Here is a 23343-nt window from a genome sequence, read left to right as displayed (position 1 = left end):
ATGGCGCGCAGACCTCTCCTGCCACCCGCAGCTCCCCTCAGCAGTGTACTTCGTCAGTCTGCCTGTTCTGCTCCCCGCTCTGGCTCTGGTGAATTCTCTCACCCTCCTGTGCTTCTGACTGTACCCAGTGCTTGTATAAATAAATAAATAAATCTTAAAAAAAAAAAAAAGAATAAACTATGCACCAGGTTGCAAAGACTTAGCACACATGACACAAAGTATAGATTGCATGTTGAAATAACATTTGGAAATACATCAGGTTGAAGAAATACTTTAAAAAAAAATCATCTCAAGTATCCCCTGGTGGCGCAGGCGGTTGAGCGCTGCGCTGTGAAGCTGTCTGCCACCTCTGCAGCGCCAATTCGATCCTGGCCAGGCAGTGAGGGTCCCACATGGCACAGCAGACCTCTCCTGTCATGCCCACTGCTCCCCTCAGCAATGTATTTCGTCAGTCTGCCTGTTGTGCTCCCTGCTCTGGCTCTGGTGAATTCTCTCACCCTCCCCCGTATCTGGCCTGTTCCCCAGTTTTTGTATAAAATAAATAAATCTTTAAAAAAAATCATCTCAACTGTTTTCTCTTACTTTTTTAAGTGGCTATTAGAAAATTTTAAATTAAATAGTGGTTCATGTTATATTTCTATTGGGCAAGATGTTTCTGAAAGTGTGTTTTGCGGTCTGCCCATATTGGGGTGGGGTATGTGTGTTAAAAATGCAGTTTTCTGGTCCCCATTCAGTAGTCCATGAAATTTGGCTCTGGTACTGGAGACAGACGGATCAATTCTGGGATGAGGGGGAATTATGGGTGAACAGAGTCCTGTGGGAGCTAAAGGAGGAAGTCAGGGAAGGCTTCCTGAAGGAGGTGAAGCCAGCTCTGTCACAGCAATGACAGTCGTGTTCCCTGCCCAAGAACAGTGTGATTTCCCCAATGGCTTCCTGTACCTCTTGGAAGCCAGGGGTCCTCTGATAGCTTCACAGATTTGTTTTCTCTCAAAAGGTTTCTTGGAGGAAGGATGTTTTATAGCTGACCTCTCTCCTGCATCTTCTGTAACAGATTTTCTACCTCTGGCTTAGTCTGGGTCCTCCTGAGGCCAAGATAAGCCCATCTCTGAGAATACTGTCTGGGGTTCTTTCCAGACCCCTGAGTGCCCAGCTGGCCTGTTCCCCTCCATCTCTGGCCCTCAGGTGCCGAGCCCAATTGCACCTGTCACCTAATCCCAACTCCCAGCCCAGCCAGCAGAGCCTGGGCATCTGCCATCACCATCACACCCAAGGCCCAGTGGCCACAGCAAAAGGAAGCACTGCTAACTAGGGGCTAGTGATGCTTTCTCTGCTCACACGTCACCTTTCAAAGAAAGCACACCCCCTGGCTCCAGAGCAAACCAAAAAAACCAGTCCAGCTGAGCTTACTCAGTGTGGGGGCTGGCAAAGCTGCAGTGCTCAGCATCCTGACCCGTGCAGAGTAAGGCATAGGGGAGGGGGCCAGTGGGATAAACATCTGGGACCATGTTCATGTTCGAGACACAACCCAAAAGTCACCCCACCAGGGGCTTGGCAGGCTGCAAAGTGGTTCTGTAACCCGGTTTGTGTGCAATCTGCAGGCTTGGGTTCAACATATGAAACATGGTAGGAAAGGCAGCGGGGGCTGTCTCACCAAGAGGCCTTCCTGGGGATGAAGCCTGGATGCGTGGGAGGGAGGAAGGAAGGCTCCTCCCAGCAGGGAGCTCTGCTGGGCCACCTTTTCAGGCAGGAAGTGGATTCTCCTGTCACTCCAGCCAGGGCCTGACTCAGGCTGGAAGAAAAGCAAGGCCCATTGCCAGGGTCCTTAGAGTGAGAGGCGTTTGGCTCCTGGAGCCCTTTGCAACCACATCAGGACTTCGCAGGGCCCGGAGGACGCCAGGCTGTTTATATAAGGGGTGGATAGTATGAGCGATACGGGACAGCTCGGCTCCAAGTGCTGGCCCCAGACAGAGAGCTGATTCGGCAGCAATTCTTGGGCTGGGCCCTGCAGCAATAAACATGGAGGAGAGAGAACGGTGGGCCCAGGTCCATCTGGGGGTCATCTGTAACCCAGGAAGCTCACTGCTGGACCCTTTTGAGAGGCTGGAGTTCCCAGCAACTCCAGTTTGGGGGCCCTCACCCTAAAACCTTAGTCCTTGTCACTATTTTCAGCTCAGGAACAAAAGGAACAGTCTACAAAAGGCAGACTTCTGTGATTGATTTTTTTTGGTCCTTGCCAAAGAAGGACCCTTCACTTGAATGGTCTTGGTGCACTTGCAGAAAATCAGTTGACAAGAAATACACAGGTTTGTTCCTAGACTCTTAATTCTCTTCCTTTGATCTATATGCCTAACTTCTGTACCATACCATCCCGATTACTGTAGTTTTACATTACACTGCTTTATTTTTTAATAGATTTTATTTTTTGGAGTAATTTAGGTTCATAGCAAAATTGAGCAGGAGGTACAGTAAGTTCTCATATCCTCCCTGACCTCACATACTCCTGGCCCCCCCACCATCAAAATCCCAGACCAGAGTGTCCTATTTGTGATTGCTGATAAACCTACATCAGCACAATGTCCACAGTCTACATTAGGGTTCACATTAGGGTTAGACATTCTGTGGGTCTTGACAAATGTATATAGACATGCAGCCACCATTACAGTATCATATAGAATAGTTTCACTGCCCTAAACATCCTTTGTGCTCCACCTACTCACTCCCTTCCCCCCTACCCTGACATTTTTACTGTCTCATAATTTTGTGTTTTCCAAAATGTCATACAGCTGGAATCAAACACCATTACATGCATGACTTGTTACTTCCTTAACAATATGCATGTAATTTTCCTCTGGATCTTCCCATGGCTTGTTTTTGTGTGTTTGATTTTTGTGTGTTTTGCTGTTCATTTTCTTGTTGTCAAATTAAAAATTTTTTTGGTATATTTTGGATAACAGCTATTAATTAGATATTAAAGTTTTCAACGAATGGGGGTAAAAACCAGGAAGGGTGACTGAATTCTATAGTAGAGTATGTTTGTGAGAGACTGCAGAACTGTCTTCCAAAATGAATGAGAGTTTGTGTTGCTCCACGTCTTCACCACCATTTGGTGTTGTCAGCATTTGGACTTTCACCATTCTAACACAGGTGTGTATTAATTTGCTGTTGTTTTAATTTGAAATCTCAAATGACATAGGGTGTGGAGTACTTTTCTCATGTGCTTATTTGCCTATTCTCTAGTCATCTTTGGTGAGGTTCCTGTTCAGATCTTTATCTCTTTATTAATCAAGTTGTTCATTTTCTTATTGTTGAATTTAAAAGTTTTTTTAATATATTTTGGATAACAGTCATTAACCAGATATTAGATAAAGTCATTAAACATTTTCTTCTGAATATGGCTTGTCTTGTCATTCTCTTAATGTACGAAGTTTTGAAATCAGTGAATGTCAGTTTTCCAACTCTATTTTTCTTTTACAGGATTGTTCAGACTATGCGGAGTTCCTTAAATTCATAGAGGTGAATTTTCTGCAAAGAAACCAGCTGAGATGTGATAGGAAGGCTTAGACCCTGTAGATAATAAAGTAGTAATATCTTAATATTAAGATATTAGATATTAATTCTTCCAGTCCATGAATGTGGGATGTTTTCCCGTTTACTTAGTATTTCTTATTTTAAGGTCTATTTTGACTTAGTATGGTCATTATAACTCTCTTGTTTTCTAGTATAACATTTTTATTCCTTAGTGATTTTTCCACTATATTTTGAGTTATTTCTTAATGGTCACAGTATATATCCTACCTTACCAGAATCAACTTTAGATTTATACTAAATTCCAGTGAGGTAAAAAATCATTACTCCTATATAGCTATATTCCCTCCTCCTTTTTTATACTATTATTGTTACACGTATTACATTTATATGTTTCAAGCCTGGCAACTATTCTAATTATTACAGTAGAACTATACTGGGAGGCGGGGGAAAGGTAGCCAGTGCTCTGGTTTACTTAGGCCAGAAGTAAAGCTTGTCAATCTGTGATGGGGGAGGTGGGGGGGTGGGTTATGGCTCAAATGCCACAGTCTCTTGCCAAACCTACCAAAATTTAGATTTTCTTAAATAAGGGTTTCCATCTGTTATATGAATTTAGCACAATTTCCAGAGGCTTTAATTTCTTTTAAATTAATAATTATGTCAAGATAAGAAGTGTAGAACAGGACTTCCAGGACTATGCTGGTTAATGGGGTTATGTGGTTATCCTAACTCTGAATTTCTAGTATGTAGCACAGCTCCTGGTATAAAACAGGTGCTGAATAAATGTTTGATGGTAAAAATAACACTTATTGAAAACCTACTTTGTGTTAGGTGCTGTGTTAAGAATTTTTACATGGCTTATTTCATTTAATTCTCATATCAACCTTTGGCGATGGAAACTGTTATGACCCTATATTTCAGAGAAAGAAACTAAAACACAGAGAGTTAAATAACTTGCCCAAACTGGCAAACTATGGAACTAAAATTCCTCTTGACTACCAAAGTACAATTAAGCAATGATTATGGAAAAGAAAGAATGAATTCAGAAATTCCAACAATAGGGTTACATTTCTATTAAGGTTCACTCGAGGTATAAGAATGGTACATCAGGGGCCTCCTTGGTGGTGCAAGGGGTTAAGACGCAACCTATGAAGCTGTGCCACTGCAGCATGAGTTTGATTCCCCAGCTGGCCAGGGAGGTGACCCCACATGGTGTAGCAGACCTTTCTTGACTCACCCACTGCTCCCCTCAGCAGTGTATTTCAGTCAATCTGCCTGTTCTGCTCTCCACTTTGTCTCTAGTGAATCCTCTAACCCCTACATCTCTGGCCTGTACCCCAGTTCTTGTATAAATAAATAAATAAATAAATAAATAAATAATTTTTAAAAAGAATGGTACATTATTAGAGATACTATTAATGTAATTTACCCCATGATTGAATAAAGGATAAAGCTATATTGCCATTCTCCTATATGCAGAGAAAATATTTGATAAGAGCCAACATTCTTTGTAATTTTTTTTAATTTAGAAAATAATAGGGGTAAATTTCCTTACTCTGAAAATGATTAAGGAACAATCCTCAGTGAAGAATCATTAGCACAAAACAAAGACACTGCTCATTCTCAGTCCTGATTGTACTGAAGTACTAAAGGTCCATTACCGATTGTACTAAAGGTACTTGCCAAAGTATAACACAAGAAAAAGAAATGAGAGGCATAAAGTCTGAGAAGGAAAAAATAAAACTGTCAGTATTTACAACCAATACAAAGTGATAAAATCAAAGAGATACACATATTTGGACCATGAAGAGTTCCCACACCCATTTCATAATTAAAAGAAATTGACCCCTAGAGGGTATAAGACACTAAGCCCTGAAAGGAAATAAGATGAAGAGTTCTGGAGAGGGAGAGCAGACGGTTAGTCATGTACACAATTAAGTGCATGTGAATGTACTTAATGCTAATGAACTGAACACTTAAAAAAAGGTTAAAATGGTAATTTTTGTTATGCAAATTTTACCACAACAAAGGAAGAGAGACAGAAAGAGAGATTAAGATCCTAAAACTCTACATAATGGAGAGTGAGAGGGCACAGACAGGGACTAGAGAGGAGACATTAAATTCCCTGGTCAGGGCCTCCCCGGTGGCGGTGCAGCGGTTGAACGCTGGGTTTTGAAGCTGCCCGCAGCCTCTGCAGCGCCGGTTCGATCCCCGGCTGCTCCCCGGCCACTGAAGGAGGGTCCCACATGGCGCGCAGACCTCTGCTGCCGCCCGCTGCTCCCCTCAGCAGTGTACTTCGGTCCTTCTGCCTGCTCTGCTCCCTGCTCTGGCTCCGGTGAATTCTCTCACCCTCCCGCGCTTCTGACTGTACCCAGTGCTTGTATAAACAAAACAAACAAGCAAACAAACAAATAAATAAAACATGCCTTTATAAAGAAAAAAAAATTCCCTTGTCACCCCAGAAGCAGTCAAGCAAAGAATCTGGGCAGAGCACTGGAGTCTGGAGCCTGGGCTCCAACCGCACAACTGGCTGAGTGACTCTTTGCAAGGCTCTTATCCTTGTCTACACAATGTGGGAAATGATGCAACTCACATGGAAGATATGAGAACCTGGAGAAGATGCCGTGGCAGATGTGTTCTGCAAACAGAAAAGGCAGTGCAGAAGGAGGCAGCATGGCAGTTGCTCAGAAACCTCCCAGGAGGAGGTGAGGTTGAAGGTGGGTGGACAGGAGGGATATAGACTGTTTTGCCAAAATCACTACAGCCGTTGGGAACAGACTGGGCACTCCCAGTATCCTTGCAGCAGCAGCCAGGAGAGAGACAGGAGTCTGAAAAGACACATCCACCCTGGCAAGGGGTTGCCTGCATTGGCTACATTTGGTTGCTGGGGCCTGGGTCCAGCAGTGGTAAAGCCAACAGGGCACTGGAACACGTCCCAACTTTGAGAGGGAGCCCATCCCAGGTTCCAAAGTCCTTAACAAGCCAAAGAAGTCATCCTTGAACATTTTCTGCAAAACATGCAAGACTTCAAATCCCTTCCCAATAAAATTGTTACCTATGACAGTCCATGTACTGCACGGGTGGGAGTCAGAAAACCTGTAATAAATCGTGGTCCAAGATCTGATCGGGAGCTGGAAGACCCATGTGGGCATTAGGGGGTTATCTAGTAGTGCTAAATGAGTGTCAACATGCCAAGAGTCATACAAAGCCACGCAATGGGAGTTCAGGAAGGGACAAGGTCAGTGTGGTTAGGGGAGCAAAGCAGAGTCCTCAGAGCAGGACACAGAAAAGCCGGGAGAAGGGAGGCAGCATGCCAGAGGGAGAGAGGTGAATCCAGAGACTTGGCAATGGAGTCAGGGTGAGGCTGTTAGTTTGGAGTGAACTGACTCTTCCATGAGTTCCATGAAACCTGGCCACGTGTTAGTGTGAGTGGCAGGATGAAGGGTGGAGCCCCTGGTAATTCATTCTAATGACTTAGGGATGACCATGTGGTTGGCACCAGGGCAGGGTTAGTGTAGATGCCAAGGTGCCACTCTACAGGGATGGCTGGGCCAGCCTGAGAGTTATTTCTGGAAATAACAGAAAGAGTTATTTCCAGAGCTCATCTTGATGATAATACTCCAAGATGGAAAATGGCAGGTGAGACCCCCCAGATGTCTATTTGAGTAATAAAATCCACTCACTAAACTACCTCCTACAACAGCTGTGTCCTGTGATGGATTTGTTATTTGGGAGCTGGTCTGTCTGAGATGAAAAACTAGGGGTCCTTCTCATTCTTCCCACTGCCTTCCCACAAAAGCTGAAGACATTCTGAACAGGTACTTAAAGACCACTAGTATGAAGAATGTCCAATCATGAGCCTCTCCATGGAGCCCACATACCTCAATCTGATACCTTGCCTTTCCTAAGGTCATTGCTCCAGGATGCGCTGGTGTGGCATCCTGGGCATAAATGTGATTAGGAGCACACACTCTCAAGCAAGGCCTCCTGACCCTGAGTCTGACTCTGCAAGCCCTATGCTGGGAGCACTCCTGTCCTCCCAGAGCTGAGATTTCAAATCTAAGGAGATCCAACCTCTGTACCCACCACAGCCAAGCATGCAGGAGTGAGGGATGTGGACTGGGCACTCCAAATAAAAAAAAAAATCAATGAACTGATTTTCCCCTGCCTACTTCTCCAAGTATTATGAGAGTCAAACAGGATTATAACATCGAGCAATTATTGAGGCAAAAATGGAGCAAATGCTATGTGCTGACCACAGTGTGATTAACCTTGGGTGCACAGAGAAGTTAGGTAACTTGCTCAACAGCCCACAGAAAGTGAGTGACTGGGGCAGGAGGAAGCCCAGGTCACTGGAATTTCCAAAGCTCCTAAGGTAACGCCAGCCCCCTTCCCTACCATTACTACCATTCCCTCTTCCACACCATGACTGTGATTTACCTAATATTTTTCTCTAAGTAGAGTCCTTTTCTGGAAAACCATGTATACTTATTTTAGTTGAATATTAGTTTTGTATTACTGCTGCAACAAATTATCACAACACAGTGGCTTAAAACAACACAAATTTAATTTCTTTGCGTTCTAGAAATCAGAAGTTCAAAACAAGTCTTAGGGGCTCAAACCAACGAAGTCCCACAAACTATGTGGTTTCCACCAGTTTTGGAGGCTGGACGTCTAAAATCGAGGTGTTGGGGGTGGTTCCTTCTGAGAGCTGACGGGGAGGGTCTGCCAAGCCTCTCCCCCAGTAACTGGCAATTGCTGACCCTCCTTTGCTTATAGAAGTGTTGCCTTGACCTCTGCCTTTATCTTCACAAGGTGTTCTCCTATGTGCATATCTGTGTGCAAATTTCCTTCTTAATTAAGACCCAGTCATTGTATTGGGGCACCCCACCCCTAAAAGACTTCATCTTTAACTACACCAGCAAGAACTGTTTCTAAATAGAGGTCACATTCTTAGCTACTAGGGTTTAGGATTTCGGAGGATACATACCATGCAATCCCTAATGCTAACACCCTTATTTAAGATAAGCTGTCTGCCTGTTTAGTACTAAAAGTCTCTTTCTGAAATCACAGGTAAACAACCTGGGGGGTCATGTGAATGATAACAAGCAATGGTGCATAACAAGCAGATCAGGATTCAAATCTTTTCTCATCTGTAAAATGGGACAGTGATAGAAGCTGCCTGATAGAGTGGGTGCGACAATTAAATGAGATGATGTGTGGAAACAGCTTGGCAGAGAGTCTGGCACAGACTAAGTGCCCATCCACATCAGCTATCATTATCATTACTGTTATCATCATTGTCACTCTAGCTGTGATACAAGGCTGCACCCTGAATGCCAGGGAGAGTGCGCAGGAAGCTGCAGTCCTGAGTCTGGTATTGGGACTGATACTGGGAGGCAGCAGGGAGACTAAAAGCAGCAGATGCTTCTGGGCCGGGCCTACGCTGGGCCTGGCTGTGAGCTTCTAGGAGCCCGGGGGAGCTGCCCAGCTGGTGTACATGGGCTGGGCCTAGGGAGGAGGCCTCTGGTTTTCCCAGCAGCTCGTAGGCTGCGTGGGGACTGGCTGGACGTGTTTTACATTAAGGTGATGGGGCCTGGGGTGACAGTAAGATGCACAAGCACAGATGGGCAGGATGGCACTAGCCCAGGAGCATTTCCTCAAGTTTGGCAATTGTCTAAATCAGGGGCTACTCCAGTCTCCCCCTGAAACTCATGGGCTCATTCCATGCACCCCACCATGCTGCCCCACAGCCGCTGAAGAAAATGTATTAGATGGGAGTCAGGAGAGGAAGGTTCCAGTTCCAGTGCACCGAGGACTTGCTGGGCAGCTCAGGCAAGCTGCACGGCCTCTCTGGTGGAAGTAGACTCATCTGCAAAACACCTACCCTGTCTCCATGTTGTAAATACCCAGGGTGAGGCCAGGTGAGAAAGTGCTGCCACATTACACATGCAAGTATTCCTACCAAGCTCTCTGAGCCTCTCCTACTCGGAAATGGGGTCAAACCTGCTTTTTCTCGTCCCTGGGTGTCACTGTGAAGTTGAAAAGGGAAACGTATATAAGGCGCTGTAATGCGTCAGGCACAGGGGAAGCCAACAGGAGCCATCCCTACCTTTCTCGCACTGTTGACCGTTATCTCCACACTCTTGTTAGTGTCAGAAAACTTACACTCCGAGGTCAGAATCCAGGGTATTCATCCCTGACTACATGACCTTGGTCGAGTCACTTAACCTCTCCAGGACCCTGTTTTTTCATCTGTAAGTTAAGGGTGAGTACAAACAGCCCCTTCATAGTGGTGTGGATTACATGGTGAGCACCGTGCTAGACTTACTGTGCTTGATAAATGGGGCCCCTTTGTTCAAGGTGAAGAGACTTCAATGATCTTCTCTCCCTCCAGCCCTTTGTGCTTTGGGGAGCCGTTCAGAGATTGCCAACCAGCCTATCTGCCCACATTGCCAATGGCTGAAAGGCCTTCAGAGCCCTTCACACATCACTTCCCAGCCTTTATTTCTTAAGGCTCTCACACTTTGTTGCAGCACAAGACAGCTCATGTTCCCTTTGCCCAGAGGGGACAGCATGGTGCAAGGGCAACTGACCACCTGGACAGCTAAGGGCCAACGGGGCCAGGTCAGAGATCCTGGATTCTGTCAGCTCTGCCCCAGCTTCAGGTAAAGGGATAGGCCTCCTTCCAGATTCACAGAGCCTGAGATGTGGTTTCCTACTAAATTGGAGCTACACCCCAATCCCCTTCCCACACCCCAGTGTGTCAGCCCCTGGCTGCTTGCCAGCCCCCTCTTTCATCTCATCCAGGAAGACCTGAGGCTGGAGAGCTGGATTCTGAGGCAGGGAGAGCAAGGGCTGGTTGGCGAGAGGGGTGGAACTGGAGGGGTATCTGAGATAGCAGGAAGAACCTGGACTTCCTCCCTGGGCAAGAGGGAGCCTGCGGAGGATGCTGAGCAGAGGAGGGACACTGTGAAAGTGGGACTCCAGTAAGACAAATCTGCTCAGTAATTGGGATGGAGTTGTAGTGGAAGAAACATCTGTGTGTGGGACAGATCACCAGAGAAATCCTGGCACTGGCCCAGGCTGTCGGCGGGCACACGCCCCATGGGGAATGAAGCCAGCCTGAGACGAGCCTCTGAGCCTGCCTGTGTGTCCTGGCAGGTCTGGCTAAGGTTGCCCTATCCCCTCCTCAGGGGGGTCTTGAGGCAACCCCTTAGGTTCACCAGAGACCCTCAACTTCCCTCTCCTCCATGGGCCTCCAAGGATCACCGACAAAGAGCAAGAGGCCAAGAAGATGAAGATGGAAGGAAGGAGAAAGATCTTCCACCTTTTTTTTTCTGGCTGAAACCCAAACCCTGTGTTTCTCAATTTCTCTCATCCTGGTTATCCTTCCAGATTCCCAAAACAGATCCCAAAATCGCCCTAGTCACCATGGGATCAAGTTCAGACCTATGTTCGGGACAGACAGTCCATTCTTGGCAGATTCTCGGTGGTCCCGAGTCGGGGCAGCTGCCGAGAGAGTGAGATTCCAGAGCTCATGGCCATGTGCTCCCCTCACGTCATTCTCTCTTGGAAAGAAGCCAAGTTGGATGCATCTAATTGACAATCTAATATCCTTGCCTGCCTTCTTTCTCTTCTCCAAGTGTTTGTCTCCCCATTATTGAGGGGACCTGGACACGTCCAGGCTGTCTCCTCATTTCTCCCTGTCCCAAAATCTGGTGCAAAAGGGAAAAATAAAAGCAACAAGCTAAACAAGAGCCTGGGGTTGAGCTGTTCCCATGACCTTGCCCTCCTCTTTGCTAAGGAAGGGCTGAGAGGACGCAGACCTGCTGTTGGGTTGGTACGGTGAGGTTTGGGGTGGCCTCAACCGGGTTTGAATCCATTTAGCAGCTCAGGTGCTCATATCAGCTGACCCAGGGAGCCTAAGCGCCTGATTGGCCTGAGAGCATCGGGCCTGTGCTTGCTGCCTCCAGGGCCTCCTTCTGGTCCCTGAGGCCGGCCAGTGAGCCCATAGGAGCCTTCTCCTCGAGTCCTGACAACCAAGGGCTTCCTGGAGTCTCTTTCCATTCTGAGAAGGGGAGGACAAGGTGGAGTCTGGATGGAAAAGTCCCAAAACAACAACTACAGCTCTGCAGGGGGAGCCTTGTAAATCAGGCCTCACAGCGAGGGGACCACCAGGGCCAGTCTCCCGCTGCTCAGGCTTTCCAGACCCTGTGACCAGCTGGTTAATGAGTTCTCTCAGGGGGAAGAACGTGACTCCTGCCAGGGAACTTGGAAATGCAGTAGGAAAACTCCCCTGCAGAGCTTTGTCCCCCGGTCCACCCTGGCGTCCAGCTGTAGGTGCTGACCCAGGTGGCGGCCGTGCTGCTGACCCAGGTGATGGCTTCCTCTCAGTGACCTCGTAAACATGGCAGGTGCCCACCTAGGTGAGTGGGGAAGGAGCAGGATGTGCAAGGAGAGAAGGGCTTGGCTCTTTTGGCCTGCCGGGCTCCATCCTCAGGGAAGCAGGGCTCTCCCTAGCCTTGTGTGCCCCGAGCAGTCCTGCCTCCACACTTTGTCTCACAAGCATCTCCCTGCCTGGAATCCCTTCTCAGTCAACCTACACCCCAGTTCTAGACCCATTTCCAGATCTACCTGCTCACTAAAATGTCCCAGTATCTCCCACAGACCACAGGCAGGAGGAAGGGAATCACCACTGAAGCAAACATGGCAAAACACGTGTTAATCTGGGAGGTAGATCCTCTGATGGCTGCTACATACTTTTCTGTAGGATGAAAAATTTTAACAATTGAAAACAATAAAAAAAGCTGCAGGCTGCAATGCAGAGAAGCAGCTGGAAAGCGTCGGGCTGCAGCTCTGGGGAGTCCCAGTAAGAAGGTCGTGGAGGGATGTGCGGGGATGAAAGAGGGTGCAGAAACCAAGAGAGGGAAGGTAGAGGGAAGGGCCGGATGGGAGGTGGGTGTGGGAGGAGTAGGCACACGTGCTTTGCAAGCAGAAGGTCAACCTACAGGCCTGCTGCCAGTCCACGTCTCCACCCCTCGGCCCCACCCTGGACCCAGTGACTTGCCCCTAGCAGGTGCTCACCCTCTTCCCCACCCACAGTGGATGACAGAGGCTTGAACGAGAAGACTGCCCCTTGCTGAGAGTCTATGCCCAAGGGAGCAGGGAGCCCTGCCCAAGTTCATCGCCGATGCCCTACCTGACCCCAATCACTGACAGCTGGTGCGGTATTTTAGGGGCCAGCCTGATGCTCCAGGGCCGCTCCCTTTCCTGGGCAGATGCCCTCTGCTCAGCTATTTCTAGCTGGGCAAGAGTAGGATGAGCATGGCCCTAGAGGAGCAGCTAGCATGGGGTGGGGAGGGGTTAGGTATGGAACAGCAATGAGAACCAGGGGACCCCCAGATGGCCAGATAAGAGGAAGAGGGGGAAGAGCAGCCTGAACTTTCTGTACGCCATATCCCAGACCTGCCCTAGCCTCTGGGGCAGCCTGACTCAGGGGTGACAGACCCCCTCCCCTTCCACACTCATGGAACCCCGGACACAGCACTCTCCGCAGAAAGGAGGCCGCAGTCGCATCTCTTCTGCGAGGGGGATGAGCCAAAGGCTGGCAGTCATGGGAACCCTCCACAGGTGGGCAGCCTCCCCAGCCTCCCCACCAGCCTCCCAGCACAGTCACTTATTCCAAAAGGAATGCCTATAGATGAGCCACTCTCAGGAAAAGGTCAAGTATGAAGCTCCGCACTCCCAGGAAGGGGGAGCAGCCCCCCTCCCCAGGGCTTTTGCGCAGGGAGGCAGGTTTGCCAATCCTCTCACTCGTCCTGGTCAGTGACCACCATGAAGACAAGGGAGAGGCCCCCTGTCCTTGCCCCCAGATTCCTGCTTGGGACATGGCGCACCCTGGGAGGAGAGATACAGACTAGAGAGACTCAGGGATAACAAAGCATCCCAGAGCGAGAGAAACGCCTCTAGATAGATGCTGGGGAAAGGCTACCATGACAGAGCCACATCCAGAGACACCCACAGTCAGAGACTCTTGGCAAGGTAGAGGCAGAGAGCGAACACCACAGGGAGAATCCACAGAGAAAAGGAAATGAACATCCTGACAGACATCCCCCACACCTCTCTCTACCCCTGGCATGCCCTCCCCAGCCTGGACAGGAGGACAGGGCAACAGCAGCTCCAATGGCCTCTTCTCCCCGAGGTGTGGGGCCCACCAGGCTAACTCTGCAGGTAGTGGCCACGTCAGTGAGCAGATGGGGCTTAGCATGTGGATTCCAGAGTCAGACCACCTGATGTGAACCCTGAATCCTGTCCCTCCACTTTGGAGCCAGTGGTCACACACTCCCCACCTTGGCTTTCATTTACACAGCTGAGAAACCTCCCAACTGCACCACAAAAATGCATCAAGCAACCTACAGAATCTCAGTTTTCAGTCCTCCTACAGCTGGCAGATTACTTGGCCTACCTCTACCCACTGCCCCTTGCCACCCCATTGCACTGAAGCATGGAGGGAGGTGCAAGCACACCCAGTGCCCACGGGCAGAGGCCTCCACCTCCCACTGGGGGTTCCGCCGCACCTGGTTCCAAGATGAGGAGTGAGCCCCTGGGAATCTTGGGATAAAAGCCCATTTCCTTGGGGAACCAGACAGCCAGGCCTTCACCGGAGATGCCCCCAGGAGACCAGCAGGGTACTGTCTCAGCAGGAAGAACGGCAGCTTGTGGCGGACCGAGCCCCTCCTGCAAGCACCTCCACGCCAGCCCACGCACCAGCCTCATGCTTCCTGTTTGGTTTTTTCTTTTAAGGTACATCTGAATGTGGTCCATTTAGCCCCAGGACTCCCACCCTATTTCAGCCTCCCAGCACTAAGCTCAGGCTTCCAGTGTGGCTGAACTGGCCACTTTGTTCTGCTGGGCACCAGATAAATGCTCCCTAATTAGCAGACGGAGCCAACCCCTGGCTGGCATTTGCAGCTGTCTCCTGGCCAGCCTGGCGCACTCATTTACTACAGCTCGGGAGTGCCCAAGACCCATTGGTGGCCAGGATAATGCCCCTCCCCCTAGTCCAGAGTGGACAGGCAGCATGTCCACAAGGGCCCACCGAGGGCCACTGCTAATGATCCCCTTGCTCCAGGCTTCCTGTGCCTTTCCCTCTGGAAATCTCATGACTCTATTAGACAGCTTCTGTAATGAAAGCCATTTTGCCAATGAGAAGTTTGAGGGTCTTAGAGGCTAGGTGATTGCCCAGGGTCACACTGGTGGTAGGGGGTGGGGCCAGGGCACAAACCTGTGAGTCTCACAACGAAGCCTGAACTTTCCATCACCCTCAAACTTCCCCACTCCGTAAGTTGGGGATTTAGGACCAGGAATCCTACAAATTCTTTTAGAGAGTCTGATGTCACACAATGTAGAGGTCTCTTGGCTCCAGCTAAATTGAGGCTATCAAGGAAACAGCTCCCCATCTCCAACAAGCCTACAATGGCCTGCTGTCAGCGAACATCCCTGAGATGCAGGAATCACACTCTGTCTTCCCTTAACTCAGGCTCCCACATGTACAGTCTGTAAGAGTCAAAAGCAAAATGCACAGTTGCCATCCCAAGGGGGTGGAGAATACAGGATGACCAGGCCCCCAAGTCCCAGGTCAGGGAACGGGCTCAGTAAGGTGGCTGCGGTGCCCACGGCATGAGGACCTGATGGCGGTGGTCTCCATTCGAGCAGCTTTCCTGTACTGTGCCTTCAGCCCTGCCCTGGTTCTGCCCCCAGTTGCAGCCTCTGGCTCCGGCCAATACTGCAAGCCTGGCCATTCCCCCCCAGGGTCCCCAGAACACAGTCTGATGCCAAGCACATCGCTGGCACTTTTCTAAAGGTGCCAGGATTGAACCGAAATCCCCTCCTGTGGGAAGGGAGTGACTTGGTCACAGCTGAAGGCTTCACAGAGTGTGGAGACACACACACACACACACGCATGCATGCACACACGCACAACACTCACCTGGCCACCACCAAAGATTTTCCTTCCTTTCATTCTCCACTTTGGAAGGGGACACTGTCCCCCCACCCACTTCCCAGCCAACTTTCCTGTTGATTATCCAAAGAACAGTTGATGCGCCCCAGAGCTGAGTTTTCCAGGTCAGATCTTTGGGCCTGGGACAGGAGGAGGAAGAAAGTGACAGAGGCAGTACCTCACTCCAGGGCCGCCTGACGGAGCACCCGAACACACCCTGGCATGACACCCTGATGCTGGGAAAACAAGGTGCGCAGCTCCCATCGGCAGTGCAGGCGGTGTGGCCTGACTCAGAGGCCGCCTCCGGCAGAGTCAGGGTTTATTATTCCACAAGAGAGGCGGGTGGGGGTTGGCAGGACAGGGCGTGTGGGCCCAGCTCCAGAAAGTGTCATCCTGTCCCCCACCCCAGAGCTTAGTTTCTGGAGGGAAGTCTGTCCTCTGCACAGGGACCTCTCTTGGGGGTGGGGGTGAATGACACCCCTCCCTTGCCCCCCACATCACTACCACCAGCAGCTCTCAGTGATGCAAGAAGAGCTTCTGGAGTGGACCCTAAGTTCTAGTCCTGGGTCACTCACTGACCCTATAAGTGGCACAAGTCACTTCCCCTCTGAGGGCCTCGTTCCCTCATCTGTCAAACAGAGCAAATGGACAACATCAGAGAGTGGCCAGTGAGGTCCATCTCAAGGTGCACTGCCAGTTAGTGGCTTCTTGAAGTTTTTTTTTTTTTAAAGCAAGATTCTGAGTCCACGTCAGGGTGCACGATAGATGCACAGTGTCACCAGGGGCATAGGATGGGACTGTGCCAGATACTTATCCTGCTAGATGACTATGGCTTTCCACTGTAAAGCTTGCAGTTCCACTCAATTCTCCATCTGACGTGGTAAACCCTGCTTGGCAAGTGTGTACCTCCCACACACTGTGATATATTTGTACCCAGGTGATTTTTGTCCCCCAGAAAGAGATGTTTTTGGCAGTCTTGCAGGCCAGTCACTGGGAGAGCAGGCATCCCCTATACGCCTCAGTGCCCACAAGACTTCCCCCACAAGGTTAGACAATGAACAGTGCCACAGTTTAAAACAGAGGACATCTCACCTTCTTTTAAATCCCCCCAGTGTCAACAAAGAGGCTTCTCTGCCTGCCCCCAGGGAGAGGCTGAGTGACCAGCAATGGCCAGAGGGTCTCATGTGATGTGGTTCACATCCCTGGTGGCCTGAGCTGGATCACCTACAGGCCACACGCCAAATGCACTGGGGAACCCAGAAGGTGCTTGCTCCTCTGTCTAGGGAAAGATTCATTTCCCCAGTACCCCTACAGCATGGGGAGTCCTAAAACCCCAGGCTGCTTCCCATTATCTTGGCCCTGTCCTGGTGGTTATGGGGTATTCCCTCCTCAGGCTTATGTTCTCAGGTGTGTAGGGCCTCCTGCCTGTAGTCTGCCCACTGCACCACCACTCCACCCACCCCTTCTCCATGGCGAGCCCTCTCATGCGCGAAGTAATTCCTAAATTTGAGTTGGGGAAATGCAAAGCAGGGGTTACTAAACACTGCTCATCTGCTTGGAGAGGAAAAAAAATAAAGCCCAACATCAAGTGCACTCTAGCTGGGTACCAGGTGACCCCAGGATTCATTCTGAACTGGCCTGGCCTCCAGGTACCATTTCACCAGGCCCTCCCCTCCCATCACTCACTGGCAAATAGATGCCCCACTGCTCTCCCCGACCCCATCTCCACCTGGCAAAACCCACTGGAGGGGAAATCAAGAGAGACAAGGCAAAAATCTGGTGGCCACCTTGGGACATTAAAGGGGGCACCAAGCTCTGCTCCTGAAAGTGGGGAGCCAGCTGCAGAATTCCCAGGAGTTTCTGGAGTCCCGAAGGGGGTTCCCTCAAATCCCCAGTGTCCCATCAGGAATCTTGAAAGCTGCACCTCCCCAAAAGCCAAGAAAAACTGATGGTCAATAACTACATTTTTAAAAGCATTGCTCTCCTAACAGTATTGCCTGGAGGAGGGAGGGTTAGGAGCACTTGGAAGTGAGAAGTGTTTATCTGGGAACCCTTAACACCACCATCGTCTTGCCCACCTGGAGGCAGACTGAGCTGTTTGGTGAAAGTGAATCTGCATTAATGGGTCACAGGAAGAAGCCACTGCTTCTGGATGGAGCAGGGTTCTCCAGCTACTGTCTCTCAGAGCCCAGCTTCTGAGGGTTCCAGCTTCCTTCACAGTCTACACAGTCACTCTTCTACTCTAAAGGCTTTCTTTAGGACAGTCTCATTTCATTCTTACTATTACTCCGTGAGAGAGGAATTTTTATTACCCTTCCCCCGATACAGAGGAGAAACCTGAGGTACATAGAGGTAAGTTAACTCTTCAAAGGTTATACAGCTAGTAAGTGCTGGAGCTGGCTTGGAACCCAGCCACCCTGGCCCTGGCGTACTTGCCCTTACCCCTGGCTCTCTCTGCCCACAAATTCTTAGTGTGTTTCATCAGCACATGGACCTGCTGCCTGGCACTTCTTGCCCCAACACACAGTGCTTGTATTTTGAGCAATAGTTGAATATTAGCTTCCAGTTTGACAAGACAATTTGGACAGGTCCCCAGGGTTTGTTGTAATGGGTTCTAACCATTTACATTCCATAGGAATGATCTAGAAATAATGGCTTAGGAAATATGAGGTAATGTGATTTTAATAATCATTATCGTTTTCTTTCTCTTGTTAGGTATGTTCATTACATCTGTCTGTTCTCTTCTTAACCCATGTATTTTCTGACCCATTATACTATAATGAGCATGACAGTCATATTTTATTTTAGACTCCCCACTTTCCCCACCTCCCCCACAAGTGTCTTCTCTTTAATTACTAGATATTAATATAGCAAGTAATATATGGATATAATCTGCTTTTTTAACAAAGTAAAGTATTACAAATAAGGTTAAGGCTCTTTGCTCAAACCCCTTCTCCCTTTGATGCCCCTGATCCTCTCCAATTTGGAGGGCAATCTTCCAGATCTTTAAAAATATTTATATGTTTGTGTTGTGTATGTGCTTGCAAAAACCATATCTTCTTGTTGTTTCTGCACAATTGCTAACATAGTCTAAGCATCGTTTTGAAACTTGCATTGGTCATTCATAAATTTCCTTGAAGATCCATCCACAAACAAATTGAAATCGACCTCATTTGTTGTGACAGTTGCATGGAGTGGTACGAGGATACCACAGTCTCTTTACAACCTTCCACAGATGGCCATGCCAAACAACATGAGGCTTTCTGTGCCTCCTAGGGATGGGGACTGACCTCAGAAAGGCCATTGTTCTCTGCCCAGGGTACGTGAGCAATCATGACCCACAGCTCACCACACTGCTGGGGCTGGAACTGTCCCGCCAGCATGGAGGGCACCAGAGGTCCTTAAAATCCTTGGCTCAACTGTTTACAATAGCTAAGCTTTGGAAACAACCCAAATGCCCAAAAATAGATGACTGGATCAAGAAGATGTGGTACATATACAACATGGAATATTACTCAGCATTCAAAAAAGATAAATACATGCAATTTGCAGCAACATGGATGGCGCTGGAAGGGATCATGCTCAGCGAAATAAGCCAGAAAGAAAAAGAAAAATACCGGATGGTCTCACTCATAGCAGGAATCTAGAAAACTTAAATAAGGGACCAGGAAAATGAATAACTATAAGAAAGTAAAAATCAAAATCAACAAACAACTATGAACCAGAGACACTATATGGGGGGTGGGGAGGGGAGGGATAGGGGTCAAAATAAGGGGGTCGCAGTTGTATGGGGAATATAAAAATTTAAAAAAATTAATATAAAAAAATAAATAAAATATTAAAAGTTGACATGGAAATCAAAAAAAAAAAAAAATCCTTGGCTCAAAATCGTTCTTAGCACTTGGCAAGCTACTCTCCAGGCTTTGCACCTGTGTGTCTGGTCTAGGGTCAATGATCTCATACCATGAAGAGCTGGCCTCAATGATTAAAAGACAGAGCTTGCAGAAGAGATACTCCCACCCCCCTGCCCTTGCCTTGCCCTGACTCTTAACGTTGATCCCTGATACACAGCAGGATCACCCCAATTTGACCTCACCTGGGGCCTGCTCATACAAATTTAATGAACAGAAAAACTAACATAGGTGTTTGCCTGCAATTGAGTAACTTAAGAGAACTCTTTTAATTTTAAAATTGCAGGGATCCAGTAACTCTCCACAAGTTACATCCTAATATGCCTCCCCCACCCCTGCCCCATATACAGCTATTCCAGGTCTAGTTACTAATGATTCAGGGATTAGAGTCTTATTCTGGCTATTTGAGAGTTGCAAAGTGAATGTGACCTTGGGGTGGGGTCTATGGGTGGAGAGTCTAAAGAGATGAATAACGAAGAGATAAAAGCTTTTCAAAATAGGTTAAGTCCTAGAGCAAATGAGCAAACCTGAACAACCCTCTTAACTCTACTTTCCAAGCAATGAGAAAGTGAAAGGGCCTCTCCCCATTCTGATCAAATATTGACCCTGTGCACTCACTGGCCAGAGTTCAGACTAAAGGACCAGCAGCACCTTGGCACCAATGTTTGCAGAGCAATTACTGCAGCCCAGCACCTTGTAGGTCAATTGTGAAACCACCTTTCATGGGGCTGGGGCTCCGGAGAGCCTTCCGGTCCTTCCTCGTTGGGGCCAGGCCTTGGGGAAGACACTTAACAGTGAAGGAGCAATGCGAGGAAATGTACAGAGGCTGGAAACGTGGTCCAGCCACCAGTGAGAAAGCAACTTAAGAGCATCTGGGACCCTTAACCTGCTCCTTCCCCCTTACCTGCACCCCCAAGTGATCTAAGCCCTTCAAAACCAAACAGGCCTAAACATCAGGCCTTGCACCTGCAGCTCCCTCGGGGGTAGGTCTCTTTTCTGGTGGGTCGAGTAGTGGATTATTTTTAGAAGAAACCAATTTCCACTTGAAGACCAAGAGTCTTTCCTCTCCCTGCTCCCAACGTGACATCTGAAATGCTCTTATTAGCCCTCTCTAGTAATGACCTAGTTTCCAGAAGAGGTGTTTGGAATAGCTGTTAAATTGAATTGCCCGATCAATGGGGCAAATCATGGCAAACACAGTTTCCCGCTTCCTGCTGCAGCCCTGGAAGATTTTAGAGGACCATTGGGAGGAGGGAGAGCACTCCAGGTGGCCATGAAGCCAGATCCAGGCTGCTGTGTGTTCCAGAGGGTCTAAAACAATGCAGTTCTGTAATGACAGAAACACTCAACACACTCAACATGTGTACCGTGGCCATGAGCACTTGCAATTAGCAAGTGTGACCCAAAAGCTAGATTTAAAGAAATTAAACTTAATTTAATTTAAACATGAAAATTGTAAAATTTTTATAACTAATTTAACTGTAAATAGCCACATGTGGCTAGTGGCTACCACACTGGACAGCAGGGGCTTAAACTCTCGGTACCTGGTGTTACTCTCGGCGCAGGAAGGAGGGGTGAGTCAGTGTGCAGCCCTGTGTGTGGACAGGAGGCAAAACCACAGGATCAAGGTTCCAGGCAGAAGAGGGAGAGAAGGCTTGGGACAGAGTAGAGGGACTCATCCTGGTGCCCTTAGAAAATTTTTAGGAGTGTTTGAATGATGAAAGAGATTATTAGAACTGTATACAAACATGCTTAAGTTTGGGAAGCAAGCCTTCTGTTAGAAGCACATACACACACTTAATCTCAAAAATAAAATAACTCATTGATCTTTCAGGCAAAACTCACTTTTTCAGGGAAGCTTACCCTGATCCTGGAGCATAAGGTTACCGTAAAACATGTCTATACTACTTTTCTTTACAGCATTTGAGATAGTATTAAATCCACTTTTAAACTAAAATCTACCTTTCCTCATTAAGCTATAATCCCATAAGAGCCATAACGAGACCTACTTTTGGTCAATGATAAATTCCCCAGAGCCCGGTACACTGCCTGAGCCACAGTCACTTAGTATTGGATAGGCAGAGAGTGGATGGATGGTTGAAAGAATGAACAGATGGCTAGAAGGCAGGGAGGCATTAATAAATCAACAAACACAAATAAATTAGAAACATATTTTATTCCATAATTCTCAAAACAACGAAATGTCCCCCATACCAAAACCGGAGTGGGAGTATGAAAGTCTACTTTTCCCACTGGATGTAAACTCCTGGAAGGAAGGGCCCTTGTCTTTCTCAACTTCAGCCTATGCCACTTTTGTCCTGCAAAAATGTTGGTGACCAATCTACTCCTCCCTCAAGTTGGCCTGGCTTATCCATCTTTCTACTTCCACCTTTACCATTTACTGCCCAGGTAAGGCTGCCAGAATTAGAAAGGGAAAATACAGGACACACAATAAAATAGGAATTTCAGAAAAACAATGAACCACTTTATTCATGTAAGTATGCCCCATGCATTAGAAATAGTATTCACCCATGATTTTAAAAATTCAGATTTAATTAGACACCTCATGTTGATGAACCTACTGGGTGGGGACCATTTGAATCTTCCTTTGATTTAAACAATCTGTTCAGATCTATGCGGTGATGGAGCCAGTAACCAAGGTGTACCCAGCGCCTCTGCTCCACTCTCACACAACCCCTCAGAAAACTCAGTCTGAGGGCCACCAAGAGCCAGAGACAGAGTTACCAATGTGTTTGTTCTTCCTCTAAAGTGGCCACCATGTTAAAATCTGTGACACTGATAAATGAGAAACGCTTTCCAAAATGAATGTCACAAAAGTTGCCACATCATGAGTTTTGTAAAATAGGTTCACAAAGAAGCTAAACTAAGCTCAAAGGTTGAACTCCAAATAACCATCCCATCACCTCTCCAAGCTGCATCTGCAGGGTGGCAACGCCCCACCTGGACAGGCCCAGCCTGGCATAACACAAGCTCCCAATAGACAGGAAGAGTGCCCCCCGGGCATGGGAGGAATAGGAGGAGAAACATTCCTTTCTTGTGAGATTCTGTAATGGGGAGGGGGTAGGGGGGTGGAATAGAAAGGGGGGAAGAAAAGTTCTGATTTGAGAGCTTCCGCTGGCTCTTAGACCCCCTCTGGCTCATCAATGACTCCATTCAGGGTTCCCTCTCTCCAACTAAGTTATCATTTCCTGTCCAGCACACTACCCCATTGATGGGCTATCAGTAAATCCCACCAGTTTATGCCAGAAGGACCAACGGATATAGGACAGGAATTGAGGGGGAAAGAGGAAGAAGGCAGGAGGGTAAGGAGTGACTTTCAATCCCATATTCAATGGGATATTCAATCCCATATTGTTGGATTAGAGAGGATTTGTAATACAGGAAGCTGACTAGCTTTTGGCTCACGTCATAGGTAGAGCAATAAGGACAATGGGATACAATCAGGTGCTGGGGGCTAAGCATGCAGGCCTGGTCTTTCCAGGATGTCATTCCACCAAAGGTCAACAAGAGGAGTGGACCTTGGCTGTGAGGGCCAGGAATTTGTCTTTTATTTTATGTATTTATTGGCCTAAATTAGGCTGATGGCTCTTGTGAAGAATCTAGAACATTTTCTGGTATAGGAAGGGTTGTTGCCCAGCTCATAATGATTCTTCCTTATCTCTGCCTGCTTCTGAGGTACAGGGGTGATCCCTAGCAGCCACGTTTGTGGTCCATGACCTGGGCTGTGCTGATTGGTCCAGAGAGGGCACCTGACCAAGAGGGGGCCATTCAGAGTCTTCTCTGAGATTTTTCTGTTTGGAACTGGGAGAGAGTCTCTCTGATGGGAACAATATGCTATGAAATTCAAGAGCTGTTGACAGCCAAGTTCCTCAGGATGTGAAG

General features: G+C 48.0%; 1 protein-coding gene across 3 annotated transcripts in view; it reads right to left on the bottom strand.

The window, feature by feature from the left end:
• Positions 1–23343, bottom strand: part of SH3PXD2A (SH3 and PX domains 2A) — a gene marked incomplete at both ends in the record, with an annotated part of 203516 nt that overhangs the window by 129450 nt on the left and 50723 nt on the right. The window lies entirely within an intron of this gene.

This window comes from Talpa europaea (assembly GCF_964194135.1).
Source record: "Talpa europaea genome assembly, chromosome: 10".
Classification (NCBI taxonomy): domain Eukaryota; kingdom Metazoa; phylum Chordata; class Mammalia; order Eulipotyphla; family Talpidae; genus Talpa; species Talpa europaea.
This window is presented reverse-complemented; position numbering and strand designations above follow the sequence as displayed.